The sequence below is a fragment of the Eurosta solidaginis genome, chromosome 2, assembly GCF_040869045.1.
Source record: "Eurosta solidaginis isolate ZX-2024a chromosome 2, ASM4086904v1, whole genome shotgun sequence".
In the NCBI taxonomy this organism is placed as follows: Eukaryota; Metazoa; Arthropoda; class Insecta; order Diptera; family Tephritidae; genus Eurosta; species Eurosta solidaginis.
In genome coordinates this window covers 25450699-25462969 of record NC_090320.1, presented here as the reverse complement: position 1 = coordinate 25462969, position 12271 = coordinate 25450699, and the positions used below count along the sequence as shown (strand labels likewise).

The window sequence follows — 12271 nt, the reverse complement described above, 5'->3', positions numbered from 1 at the left end:
TATTGCTGGATTTTGCACCAATTTGCGATTGACGCCGCACAGTGCACGATATTGCGTAGCTGATAGGTAAAAAGTGTGTAACAGATTATCCCTTTCGGTAAGTCTATACAGATCACTTAGGAGAACTTCGATGAAACCTTTGCGTGGGAACAGCCATCTTTCTACTTGGAAAACCTTTTCTCCATTTTCAATGCAAGGTTGTCGGGTGGTCATTGCGCGAATGTCGCCAGAAGCTACTAATGTTCTGCTAGAAGCCCGAGTTAAGACAATAGTTCGAGCTATTCAATAACTTCAAAACAGATTCGGTGCTATCCTTGATATTTGATATCTCTTTAATGAGAGAAAAAACGGTCCTTGAGTGCGAGGAAGAGGTTAAATCGGTTATGGGCTATTAAGACCTTTCGTTTGACTAGGCCTGGCCACAGGGGGATGGTAAGGAAACGAGCAAGCGAACGGCCTGGCCAGAAAGGGAGCGGCAGAAAAGCGAATAGGCCCATCATGGCGATAAAGTCGTACACTATAAGGTAGTAGCTCTAGTAAAAGGAGGCATGCCTCAAAGAACAACACTGGCGCGAAATTCCAGGACTGCGGCAGGCAAAGGTACTAACAGGAGGATACAGCTAAAAGCGTTATAAGCCAGAATTTTACCAGGCGTACTTACAGGTCACTGGAGACTAAAAAGCCACATGCACAAGCTAGGTATTTATTCCAATAAATTCTGCCGGTTCTATGACAGCGAGCATGAGACTGCTGAACACATACTTCTCGAATGCGACGCAGCCGTGAGAGGAAGTCTAAGGATTCGTGGATCGCTAAAATTAAAAAAAGCCACATAAAGCCGAGCACCATTCTGGATTTCCTCAGGGAACTCGGTTTGGATGCTGTGAAGAGAATGAGTGCACAGTACACCTATAGGTGGAAGTGCATAGCTAACAACAGTCTATCTACCTATCTATCCATAATCTTAGTTTTTGTCTCTGGCCAGCTCAAAATCATACACTGTGCAAGTGTTTGATAACAAGTAATCCCAGAATCCCCCTCTGCTTCATACTTAGGAATGCATGTTTTCTTAGCTGCAACAATGGCACACAGGGGACAGTCCAGTAGACCTTAGACAGACGCAAAAATGCATAACTAAATATACACATACACACGTACGTAGGTGTCATATGCGCATGCTGGTATGCGATTATGTTGTTATAACGCATTCCAAACTATTAGCGCATTGTACACCTTGGGTTTAAGTAGGCTACCACAACCAGTTGCTCCATATTGTCTTTGGCAATCCAACCAGCTTTCGGGGAATGACGCTGGACTTTAGCGTGCGTTAATTAAAACACCACCGCGGTTAGAACATGTCAATTAACATATGTTCAGAGAATGCAAAAAAAAAAAATATTGCAATTGAAAATGATGCATAAATGATGATATGCTTGAAACATATATAAATATCCAAAAATACAACAACAAACATGCCCAACAAATGTTTACAAAGAAATTAAACATGAATCACTCGTAATCAGTCAGCCAAGGCAGCCAACGTAGGGCGCTCTATAATAACAACAATAAGCAAATGGCAATCTGAGCTTCAACACGAACTCAGATAGTGTTTGCATTTATGAAAATTTTCTTTTGTTTAATATTAACGTTTTTTTTTTGTTTTATTTCTCTTTTAATCAAAATTTTGCTATAATTAAATATGTAGAAATACATGTTATGTTATTGTTGTTGTTGCTTGGTATTGTAGGCGATGATTCAACATTGTTGCGCTATCAGCTTGTGCAATTTTTTTTCTTTAATTTTACTGAAAATTTAACACGTATTGAATACTAACATCAAATAAAGTTTTATTGTAAAATAAGCGATTGAACTCAATTTGACGGAAGGTTTTCCCTCATTGATCTGATTAATGAGATTTGAAAAATCTTGAAAAAATTCTCATCTTCTATAAATATGCAAAATTTAGTTTAAATACGAAGCAGGGATCGCAACGATTATGACTTTTCAAAAAAATTAATTTAATTAAACAAATATTTCAAATTAATTTTTTTTATTTTCATACCCAAAATTTCAATTTTTTAGTCAAATTCAAAAGTTAAAAATTTGATTCCCACTTTTTAATAAAATTTTTTTTTTTTTAATTTGATTGGTGTTTTTATATATTTTCAAATATCACAAATTAAAAGTTAATTTTTCATTAGGTCAAATCCAGGAACACAAATCTATGTTTTTGTTTTAAGATAGGTAGAACTTAAATTGAAACCAAACTTTTTAATCGAATATAGAAGTTAAAATTTCAATTTTTATTTTTTGTTAAATCCAAAAATTTAAACTTACGTTCCTTTTTTGCCAAATTTAGTAGTTAAATTTTTTTTTTTAATTTTTAAGTTAAAACCAAAAGTCACATACATAAGTTAAAATTAGATTTTAATTTTTTAAGTCAAGTGCAGAAGCTAAAATTTCAGTTTTGATTTATAAGTCAAATCAAGAAGTAAATTTTTATTTTTATTTTTTAAGTCAAATTTAGAAGTAAATTTTGTTTTAAATTCTTATATAAAGTTCTGAAGTTAAAATTTGATTTTTATTTATTAGTCAAATGCAGAAGTAAGAATTTCAGTTTTGATTTATAAGTGAAATCAAGAAGCCAATTTTTATTTTGGTTTTTATTTCTTAAGTCAAATTCAGACTTTAATTCTTGAATTTAATTCTTAAGTCAAAATTTAATTTTTGTTTTTTTTGAGTCAAATGCAGAAGCAAGAATTTCAGTTTTGATTTATAAGTCAAATTAAGAAGCCAATTTTTATTTTTATTTTTTAAGTCAAATTCTGAAGTAAATATTTGACTTTAATTCTTAAATCAAGTCCTGAAGTCCAAATTTTATTTTAAATTTTTATGTCAAATGCTGAAGCTAGAATTTCCGTTCTGATTTATAAGTCAAATCAAGAAGCCAATTTTTATTTTTATTTTTTAAGTCAAATGCAGAAGCTAGAATTTCAGTTTTGATTTATAAGTCAATTTTTATTTTTTAAGTCAAATTCAGAAGTAAATTTTGTTTTAAATTCGTATATAAAGTCCTGAAGTTAAAATTTGATTTTTATTTTTTAAGTCAAAAGCAGAAGTAAATATTTGACTTTAATTCTAAATCAAGTTCTGAAGTCAAGATTTTATTTTAATTTTCTAAAATTAGATTTAAATTTTTTAAGTGAAATGCACAAGCTTGAATTTCAGTTTTGATTCATAAGTCAAATCTAGAAGCCAATTTTGATTTTGCTAAAATTCAATTTTTATTTTTTAAGTGAAATGTAGAAGCTAGAATTTCAGATTTGATTTATAGGTCAATTTTAGAAGCCAATTCTTATTTTTATTTTTTTAGTCAAATTCACAAGTAAATTTTGACTTTAATTCTTGATTAAAGTCCTGAAGATAAAATTTAATTTTTATTTTTTAAGTCAAATGCAGAAGTGAGAACTTCAGTTTTGATTTATAAGTCAAATCTAGAAGCTAATTTTTATTTTTATTTTTTACGTCAAATTCAGGCTTTAATTCTTGACTTTAATTCTTAAATCAAAATTTAATTTTTATTTTTTAAGTCAAATGCAGAAGCTAGAATTTCAGTTTTTATTTATAAGTCAAATCAAGAAGCAAATTTTTATTTTTTAAGTCAAATTCATAAGTAAATATTTGACTTTAATTCTTAAATCAAGTCCTGAAGTCAAAATTGTATTTTAATTGTTTAAGTGAAATGCAGAAGTAAGAACTTCAATTTTAATTTATAAGTCAAATCTAGAAGCCAATTTTGATTTTATTAAAATTAGATTTTAATTTTTTAAGTGAAATGCAGAAGCTAGAATTTCAGACTTGATTTATAGGTAAATTTTAGAAGCCAATTCTTATTTTTATTTTTTAAGTCAAATTCAGAAGTAAATGTTGACTTTAATCCTTATATTAAAGTCCTGAAGTTAAAATTAGATTTTTATTTTTTAAGTCAAATGCAGAAGTAAGAACTTCAGTTTTAATTTATAAGTCAAATCTAGAAGCCAATTTTTATTTTTATTTTTTAAGTCAAAAGTAAATATTTGACCTTAATTGTTAAATCAAGTCTTGAAGTCAAATTTTGTTTTTTAAATTCTTTGAATCAACTATTGAAGTTAAATCTAATTTTAATTTTTTAGTTAAATCCAGAATTGAAAATTTGTGTTTCAATTTTATTACCAAATTCTGAGGTTAACATTTTATTTGGTTTTTTTTTAAGTCGAATGCAGAAGTTAAAATTCTATTTTATTTTTTTGATCGAAGTTAAAATTAGATTTTTTTGCAAACTCAAGTAGAGAATTTAGAAGTTAGTTTGTTTTTTTTTTGTTAAATTAAATGAAAGGTAAATTTAATTTTTATTTTTTATGTTAAATTCAGAAATTATTTATTTTTTATTTATAAATAGATATTGAAATTATGCTTTTATTTTCTAAATCAAGTGTAAAAGTCCATTTTTTTTTCAAATATAGAAGTTAAAATTTATTTTTTTCTGTAAAATCAAATGTGAGGCTAAATTTAGTTTTTATTTTTTAAGTTAAATTCAAAAATTAGAACTTTATTTTTATTTTTTTTTATTTATAAATATATGTTAAAATTAAAACAAAATACAATTTTTCAAATTTAGAAAATTTAAAAAATAACAATAATTATCATTAGAAAAAAATTATTGTTCTGGCCTTGAGCTCGAATCGAACCTTGAATCATTTATCAATAGGCCGATGAACACAAAAACAATTGTTGTTAAAACTATACTTTTATTGTCTAACTCAAGTTTAAAAGTTACAACTTAATTTTTATTTTTTTAGCCAATGCTGAAATTTTTTTATTTTTAAAGTCTAATGATGTAGTGAAATTTAATTTTAAGTCAAATGAAGAATTAAATACCTTTTTTTGTTTTAGTCTTATATAGAAGTCGATATATGAATTTAATTTTTTATAATGATTTTTTTGTTTGTTATTTAAAAACAAAATTTGAGTTTTAGTTTTAAATCAAATCTAAACGTTAGAACTAGATTTTTTTTTGTTCAGTTAAATCTAGAATTTGTTTTTTTAATTATTGTTTTTTAGTCAAAGTCAAAAGATAACATTTTATTCGTATTTTTTAAGTCAAATGTCTTTAAGAATTAAATAAAAATTTAAATTTCTTATCAAATACAGAAGAAGAAATTAATGGTTACATGTTTGGATGTCCAGACGTTTATCTTTATGACAGAAACACGTCAGAACGGTCAAACGTATTTAAATGAAATTTTTCACACAGATTGTCTAGAAAGATCTACTGGCTATATCTTTCTGAAAAAGTAGGGTCAGGTCCTACGCCCATTGGGACCAGGAACCTTTTAATTTTCGCCGGAAGCCTTCGGGCTTCATTAATAGAGGCATTGCAATTTACAAACAGTTGGCAAATTTCGGGGTTATTTTGTGATCGTTGCATGATAGCTTTCACTTTCATTTCGGATTATTTTGGGGATTTCAGAGCTGTTCGAGGCTTTTTTTCGCAATATTTCTCAGCTTTCTCTGGGCTTTTACGTGGTCGCTTGCGGCTATTTCTGTTCGACTATTTTTAGATGGTTTTCGGGTTGTTTGGGATGAGGCTATTTCGACAAGTTCGGCACTATGTTCGAAATCATATCGGGACTATTTCTACATAGATTAAAAAATAAATAAATAAATGTAAGGCATGATAACCTCTGAAGAGAGTTTAGGCCAAGCTTCTCTTCCAATTTGCGTCGTGCTCCTTTTTTAATATTTCCTGCAAATTGGCGGGACGGGATTTCCTCGTTTTATGCCGACTCCGAACGGCATCTGCAAGGTAGATGAGTTTTCACTGAGAGCTTTTATAGCAGAATTATACTCGGAGTGCTTGCCAAACACTGCCGAGGTGCGACTCTGTTTAGAAAAACTGTCTTCTAATTGAAAAATTTTGTTTCTAAAATTTTGATGTTGCTTTGCCCGGAGCGTGAACCAAGGATCTCCGGTTTGGTAAGCGGAGAACGCTTCTACCATCACACCATGGCGGCCGCCAGGAAAAGCATTGCAAGAAAAAAATTGCTTTAACCCTTCCTGTATTTATAGAGGTCTAAATATTTTTAGAAATTTAAAAAAATTGCTCTAACTCTGAATGAATTTACCTCAGATCGATAATATTTGGTATGCGTAATATTCATCGTGTTCTACCAGTTTTTGGTACCCTGAACCACTTAGATTGAAGCCAAGACAATTGTGGAAAAAAGAGTTTTAAGGATCACATCAGAAATTTCTCCGTATTTGACATTTTTGGGATCATTTTCGGATAATTTCTTAGGGAACTGTGTTGAGGACTATTTCTGAATCATTTCGGGGTTATTTGGGGATCATTGCGTAATTGCTTTATCATCATTTAGGATTGTTTTGGGATTTAAGAAATGTTTCGACACTATTTTTGGAATATTTCACGATTTTCTCCGGGTTTTTTCGTGGTCGTTTATGGCTATTTTTGGATTACTGCGGGACTATTTTAGATTATGTTTGGACTACTATATTCGGAATCATATCAGGATTATTTCGGTACAGCTTCGAGGTATTATTTGAAATCGTTTCAGAACTATTCGTAAATTAATATAGGACTGGTTTGTCAGGGCTATTTCAAGATTTTTTTGACTATTTCGGAACCGTTTGTGCATTGCAATTCAGATCCTCTCGCCGAGCCCATTTCATTAATGTTTTTTATGATACAATTTGCTAAAAACTGACACTTTACTTAAAATTAAAAAAAAAAATTGGTTAATTCGTTCTCTGATTCTAACTATTAAAATTCATTTAATGACAGTTTATGTATATTAGATGCAAACATCTTGTCAATATACATTTATATAAGTATATAATTAAATGTAATAAGTAAAATATTTAGAATTATGATAGATTTGTAACGCCTTCATCCAACTGTAATTGCATATTTAAAAAATTAAGTACATTAGGGTGGTCGGCATTTTCTAATTAAAACCACTGTAATAAGCGGTAAGCAACAACAAAAATTCGCATATACCATAAACACGCGCTAGTATTTGCGTTAGTGGGCAGTATAACTGTTGTACTTCTCAACAAGTTCATGACAAATATTTCATATATATGAAATAAAAAGTGTCGTACATGGTCTGGTGGTCGAAGACCGCAAAGAGCACCATGGTTGTCAATAGTCGGTGGTCTATAGGATTGTCTCTATAATTCGGTAGATGAAACCGGTGGACGGTTCCTTAGCTATCCTATAACTTTAAACGAGCAATTCTTGTATATTCGTATATTTGTATGTTTGTATAGCCGAACGATCTCGGGAACGCCTTAATCGATTTAAATGAAATTTGACACAGAGATAATATATCACCTTTTAAGACTTTCTACCTAGGTGTTGCCCCTCAGAATGTTTCACTAGGTTGCCACCTATTCGAAATAAAATAAAGATATGCCGATATGGGTATCAACCGAAAGGTGTTTCACTCCGCATTACAATAGGCACATTTTTGAGTAGGGTTGTCATTTAGGGTTTCGGTAGTTAGACGGAATAGTACTCTACTTCCTCATATTCTATTAAATCTTTAAAGGAGAACATTAAAGTTTAAAATCTTCGTAAAAAAATTTTGCAATATCAAGGCACCGTGGCAAATTCTAGCAAAATATATTTAAATGCATATTTTTGGCAAATATGAAATGAATAATTGCAATTTCTCACAGATTACTATTAGAAAGATTTCTCACTATAGCAAAAAGATATCTCACCATGGTAATTTGCTACCGTTAAACACTAGAGGCATATGTTCATTTTGAAAACGACATCTAACCATTTAACTAATTACCAACAGATGGCGCTTAGTGAAGTAAGTTGACATTTAATTAAACTAACTGATAGTTGTCATTCGTGAAATTTACAAGTTTTTGGAATGGAATAAAATTGTGAGACTTTCATAGTGTATAACTAAAAAAAATGTTTGAAGTTAATAGTTCGGCGATGATGACATGTAGAACAAAGTATGTTATGCGGCATACTCGAAGATTGCCGAGCAAAGCTCGGTCGCCAAGGTACTGATAACTTATAGGATGTCGATTGGTAGCTGAGTAATGTTAGAATGGCAGATATCTGAAGCGACCGCAGGCTCATCGGTAGTCGGATGTTCGATGGTACTTGTTATAGAAATTGAAACTAATGCATGAAGGTACTGAGAAGTGATCGGATATCAATCAAAAGCCGAATATCGATTGCATTAAGGGGAACGAATAAAATGCCTTCAATGTATTTGATGAAGGCAGAAGGCTTAGCCGAAGTCGCATAAGGGCGTAGAATAGTGTATTGTTTGTTGAGAGCCGACTTCGTTGTGGAAAAACTTTTCTAATTTTTGATGTTAACTGTAGCGGGTTCCTGCAGCGTGAATACACAACTGAGAGAATTTTATACTCAGCGAAAGTCAGGCTGCGCTCAAGGTAATGTCTTCAGTGGAGATTTAATCATCAACGGTCCTTGAGTACGTGGAGAGGTTATGGAGAAATAACACAAATTTGTTTGGCTTGGGTACCTGGTAACAGAGAGGTGGTAGGGAAACGAGCAAGTTGACGGGTTTGCCAGAATTGCAGCGGCCAAAAAGCTAATAGGGCCTAAGCCCATCAAAGCGATAGGGTCGCACATTATAAGCGAAGACCTCAGGTAAAAGGAGACATGCCTCAAAGAACAACACTGGCGCGAAAGTCCGGGACTGTGGCACGAAAAAGCACTATTATGAGGATATGGATCAAAGTGCTATAAAGTCATGTTTAACCTCCAAATAGAGCGACGATTAGATTGCAGAACACATCCTGCGACGCAGTGACGAGAAGAAGACTAATGATGGCTAAAATTAGAAAGTAAGGATATACAGAGTGTATAACGCGGAGCACTGTACTGGATATTCTAAGGGATTGGTTCAGACAAAAAAAAGGCACAAAATGCTGTAACAAATTTAGGGAAATTCCATTTATTTGAAACCTTCTGCTAACGTTCGAATCGCTAAACTGTTGAATAAATCAATATTCACTATTGCAAACTGGTCTTTATTTAGCTTACTTTGGGAGTAGTACTGCACAATTATACTTCACAACCAATAGCGTGTTTAAATCTAAACTGATTACTGATTCAGCTTGCGCTGCTTTTATACTCTCCGTTGCTTCGTTCGCATATTTCTCCTAAGGTCTAGACGTTTCACATCCTAGAACTTTTGTATCTCCTGCTTGGTTACCATCTATATACATGTATGTTTGTAGTTTGTGTTTATCTTATAGCCATATGCGGTTGTATGTATGAGCAACTACTTCGGATGATGATTACATGTGTTTGTGAGATATCTCTTCGTTGCCTTGTATGTATGTGTGTAAATAATGATTGATTTGTTCATGTACACAAGAGAGGCAGCTTGCTTCATTGTTGTTGTGCCTTTATTTACTAACAACATAGTGATGCTAAAATTCGCCACAATACCAATGGATCACCGGGCATACCCCCAGCGAGTTATGGACCTTGGAATATACCAAAGAGAGATATGCCTTTTGTAAGGAACGACTAGTGATTGAAGGGGTTGTATAGCGCAACCCTTTCAAGGAGCTGCTGGCGCAATTTGAAGCTTTTCACACCCAACTGTCAATCTCACCTACCCGTGGCGAATCCTGTTTCTTTAGCAGTAGAGGCTTTGGCAAGCCCAAGTTCCTCATAGAAGTAGGGGGTGAGAGGACTGTATGGCCTAGAAGGTTTCATGGGGCGATATTAAATCGTCCCGAGATGATCGGGGCTAGTAACTTAATGGTGCCTGTTACCGGAACGTCCGGATCTGTATCCGGCAAAGGACCAGCAACATCGATAACACTCCTCAAAACCTTCGGGGAGTGTCCTTATTGCTACAACAACAACAAGTAGGCATGCACACAACATCATATCTATCTAGAGTTCTAAAATAAAGCGTACTTTCAAATATTACCACCCTAATAAAGATTTGATTGTAAACAAGTAATACGTAGTATTTGAGCCACCTACATGCCTAACATAGCCTGCATCATCTGGTGTTCCAGTGCATGAAATAAAAAATGTGATAATCTTCATATTACTTGTTTGGGGTTATCGCTTAGGCACCTCGTCTCAAAGACGCTGATGCTTTTGTTAATCAAATGAATAAATAGTTAGAGCGTAAATATACTTACTTACATATGTGTTGAAATATATGTATGTATACGATACATATACATATATACCTAAACAAAACTCTTGGTGGTACAACTTTATCTCCTAACCCAAACTATGAAAGTCATCAAAATGGGAATTTCTCTTTATAAATTTTTATAAGTAAATGCTTAGTAAAGTTATTCTCATATCTACACAGTACTTGTTGGAAAGAAAAATGGGCGTGGTTGTTTTTATGGTGCTAGATCATGGAAAACAAAAACAGAAAATCAAAATATTTTGAGTACCTACTCAAGTGATAAGACTACATATTTGGTAATGATAAGAACTTTTCGGATTGCAAAAATCACTGTACCAAGGCCGGCGAAGTTTATATATACTTACACCTACCGTATTCGGGTTCGTAGTGTCTTTTCAACCTACGGCGCGTTCACACATCTTCGAGACGACGGCGGGATACGAAAAAAGAAATCTCGTTGCATTACATTGAAATGTAGATGCTCTTGCATGTCCGGACCGATACCTTCTTATTCGAACCATTTTGAGGACGTGATAGAGACTACTAAGTCCTTTATGTCATAATCCTAGACCTGATGTGGATTATCCAAAGGGAGCGTTGACTGGCGCCGCTTAGCTCCGTGTAGTTGGAGATGTGGTGATCAGATTTGCCTAGGTGCCGACATCCTAGTATATTCAGCTATCTTTCGTTGGCTTGACGTGCTCCTTTAGCAATATCCTGCATGTGGTAAAGTGTATACCTAAGTATTCTTTGTCAGTAAAAATCTTCCTGGTCGTATCCTGTCCATTAAGTTTTTATGCAATCAGGGAGCCCAGTCCCAACAAAAACAGTAGCAATTAACAAACTCACAGGAGTCAACAAAGTGAAAGGCGTGAACAAACGCAATGCTAAGAAGAAAGGCTGAAAAGGCAGAATGAGAGCTTTATAACTACAGCTTCAGCGTTGGCGAAGACACCAAGTTAATTTGGTGATGCTAGTAGTAATAGTTGAAAACAAGTACTGGCAAGTTAGAACACCATAGATGGGCGCTATGTGATTTGGTCGTCGAGCACTAAAGTTCCTACTTTCAATTATGAGAAGATATGCTGCAGCAGGAGAGATTCTCACACAGTCTAGTAAGATGCAGAAAGTATATATCCCGATGGATGACCGGGCAGCGATAGCTAAATCAGACAAAGCTGACTGAAGCTAGGCCTAGTTAAAATCTGGAGAAATAAAAGTGTGCGTCGGCTGTAATGATTAGGTTAAAAGCAAATCAGTTTCCAGATTGCCAAAATTTATTTAAGCAATTTTATGGGTCCCCCAGCGGGTTAGGGGGTTAGAATATACCCGCGGTAGGTATGCCTGTCGTAAGAGGCGACTAAAATACCCAATAGATTCAACGGTTTGTGTAGCGCAAACCTTTCTAGGGCTTGCCAGCGCAATATATAGCTTCTCCATACCCAATTGTCAACCTCACCTATCCGTGGCGAATCCTGTCTCATTAACAGCCGAGGCTCTGGCGACTCCGAACTCCTCATGGATCAAGGGGATGGGGGGATGGCTTAGAAGATCGCATGTGGTCATAACAAATCGTTCCCGAGATGGTCAGGGTTGGTACCGGAACGTACCGGATCTGCATCCGGCAAAGTACCATCAACGTCGATAACACTCCCTAAGGCCTTCGGGGAGTGAGTTGAACAATAAACTTAAACAGGGAAAACAACTTTGAATGAATTACAGAGAAGGCTAACTAAGTCTACTCTACACGTGTAATAGGATAGTCGGAGAAGGCTTGGACGATTATTAAATCTGTATTAACGTATGTAACGATATTATGGTGGCATTCGGCAGGGTAATAGGAGAACTAAGGTATTCGGGGCAGTACGGCGACACAGGTATCTTTACCAGACTTATCGGTGGAGTTTCGACATCAATTTATCAGTCAGCCTAGCAGTACGCATATAATTCTTCATATTCCAAGGGGTTAGGGACCGAACTTTTCTGATCACCCGAGCTTCACTATAATTAATCCACTATTTTCCTATTTTTCTTGCTTCAGAGTTTTT

General features: G+C 33.9%; 1 protein-coding gene across 13 annotated transcripts in view; it reads right to left on the bottom strand.

The window, feature by feature from the left end:
* Nucleotides 1-12271, bottom strand: part of Hnf4 (Hepatocyte nuclear factor 4) — a 112990-nt gene that overhangs the window by 61014 nt on the left and 39705 nt on the right. The gene's annotated exons all lie outside the window — the stretch shown is intronic.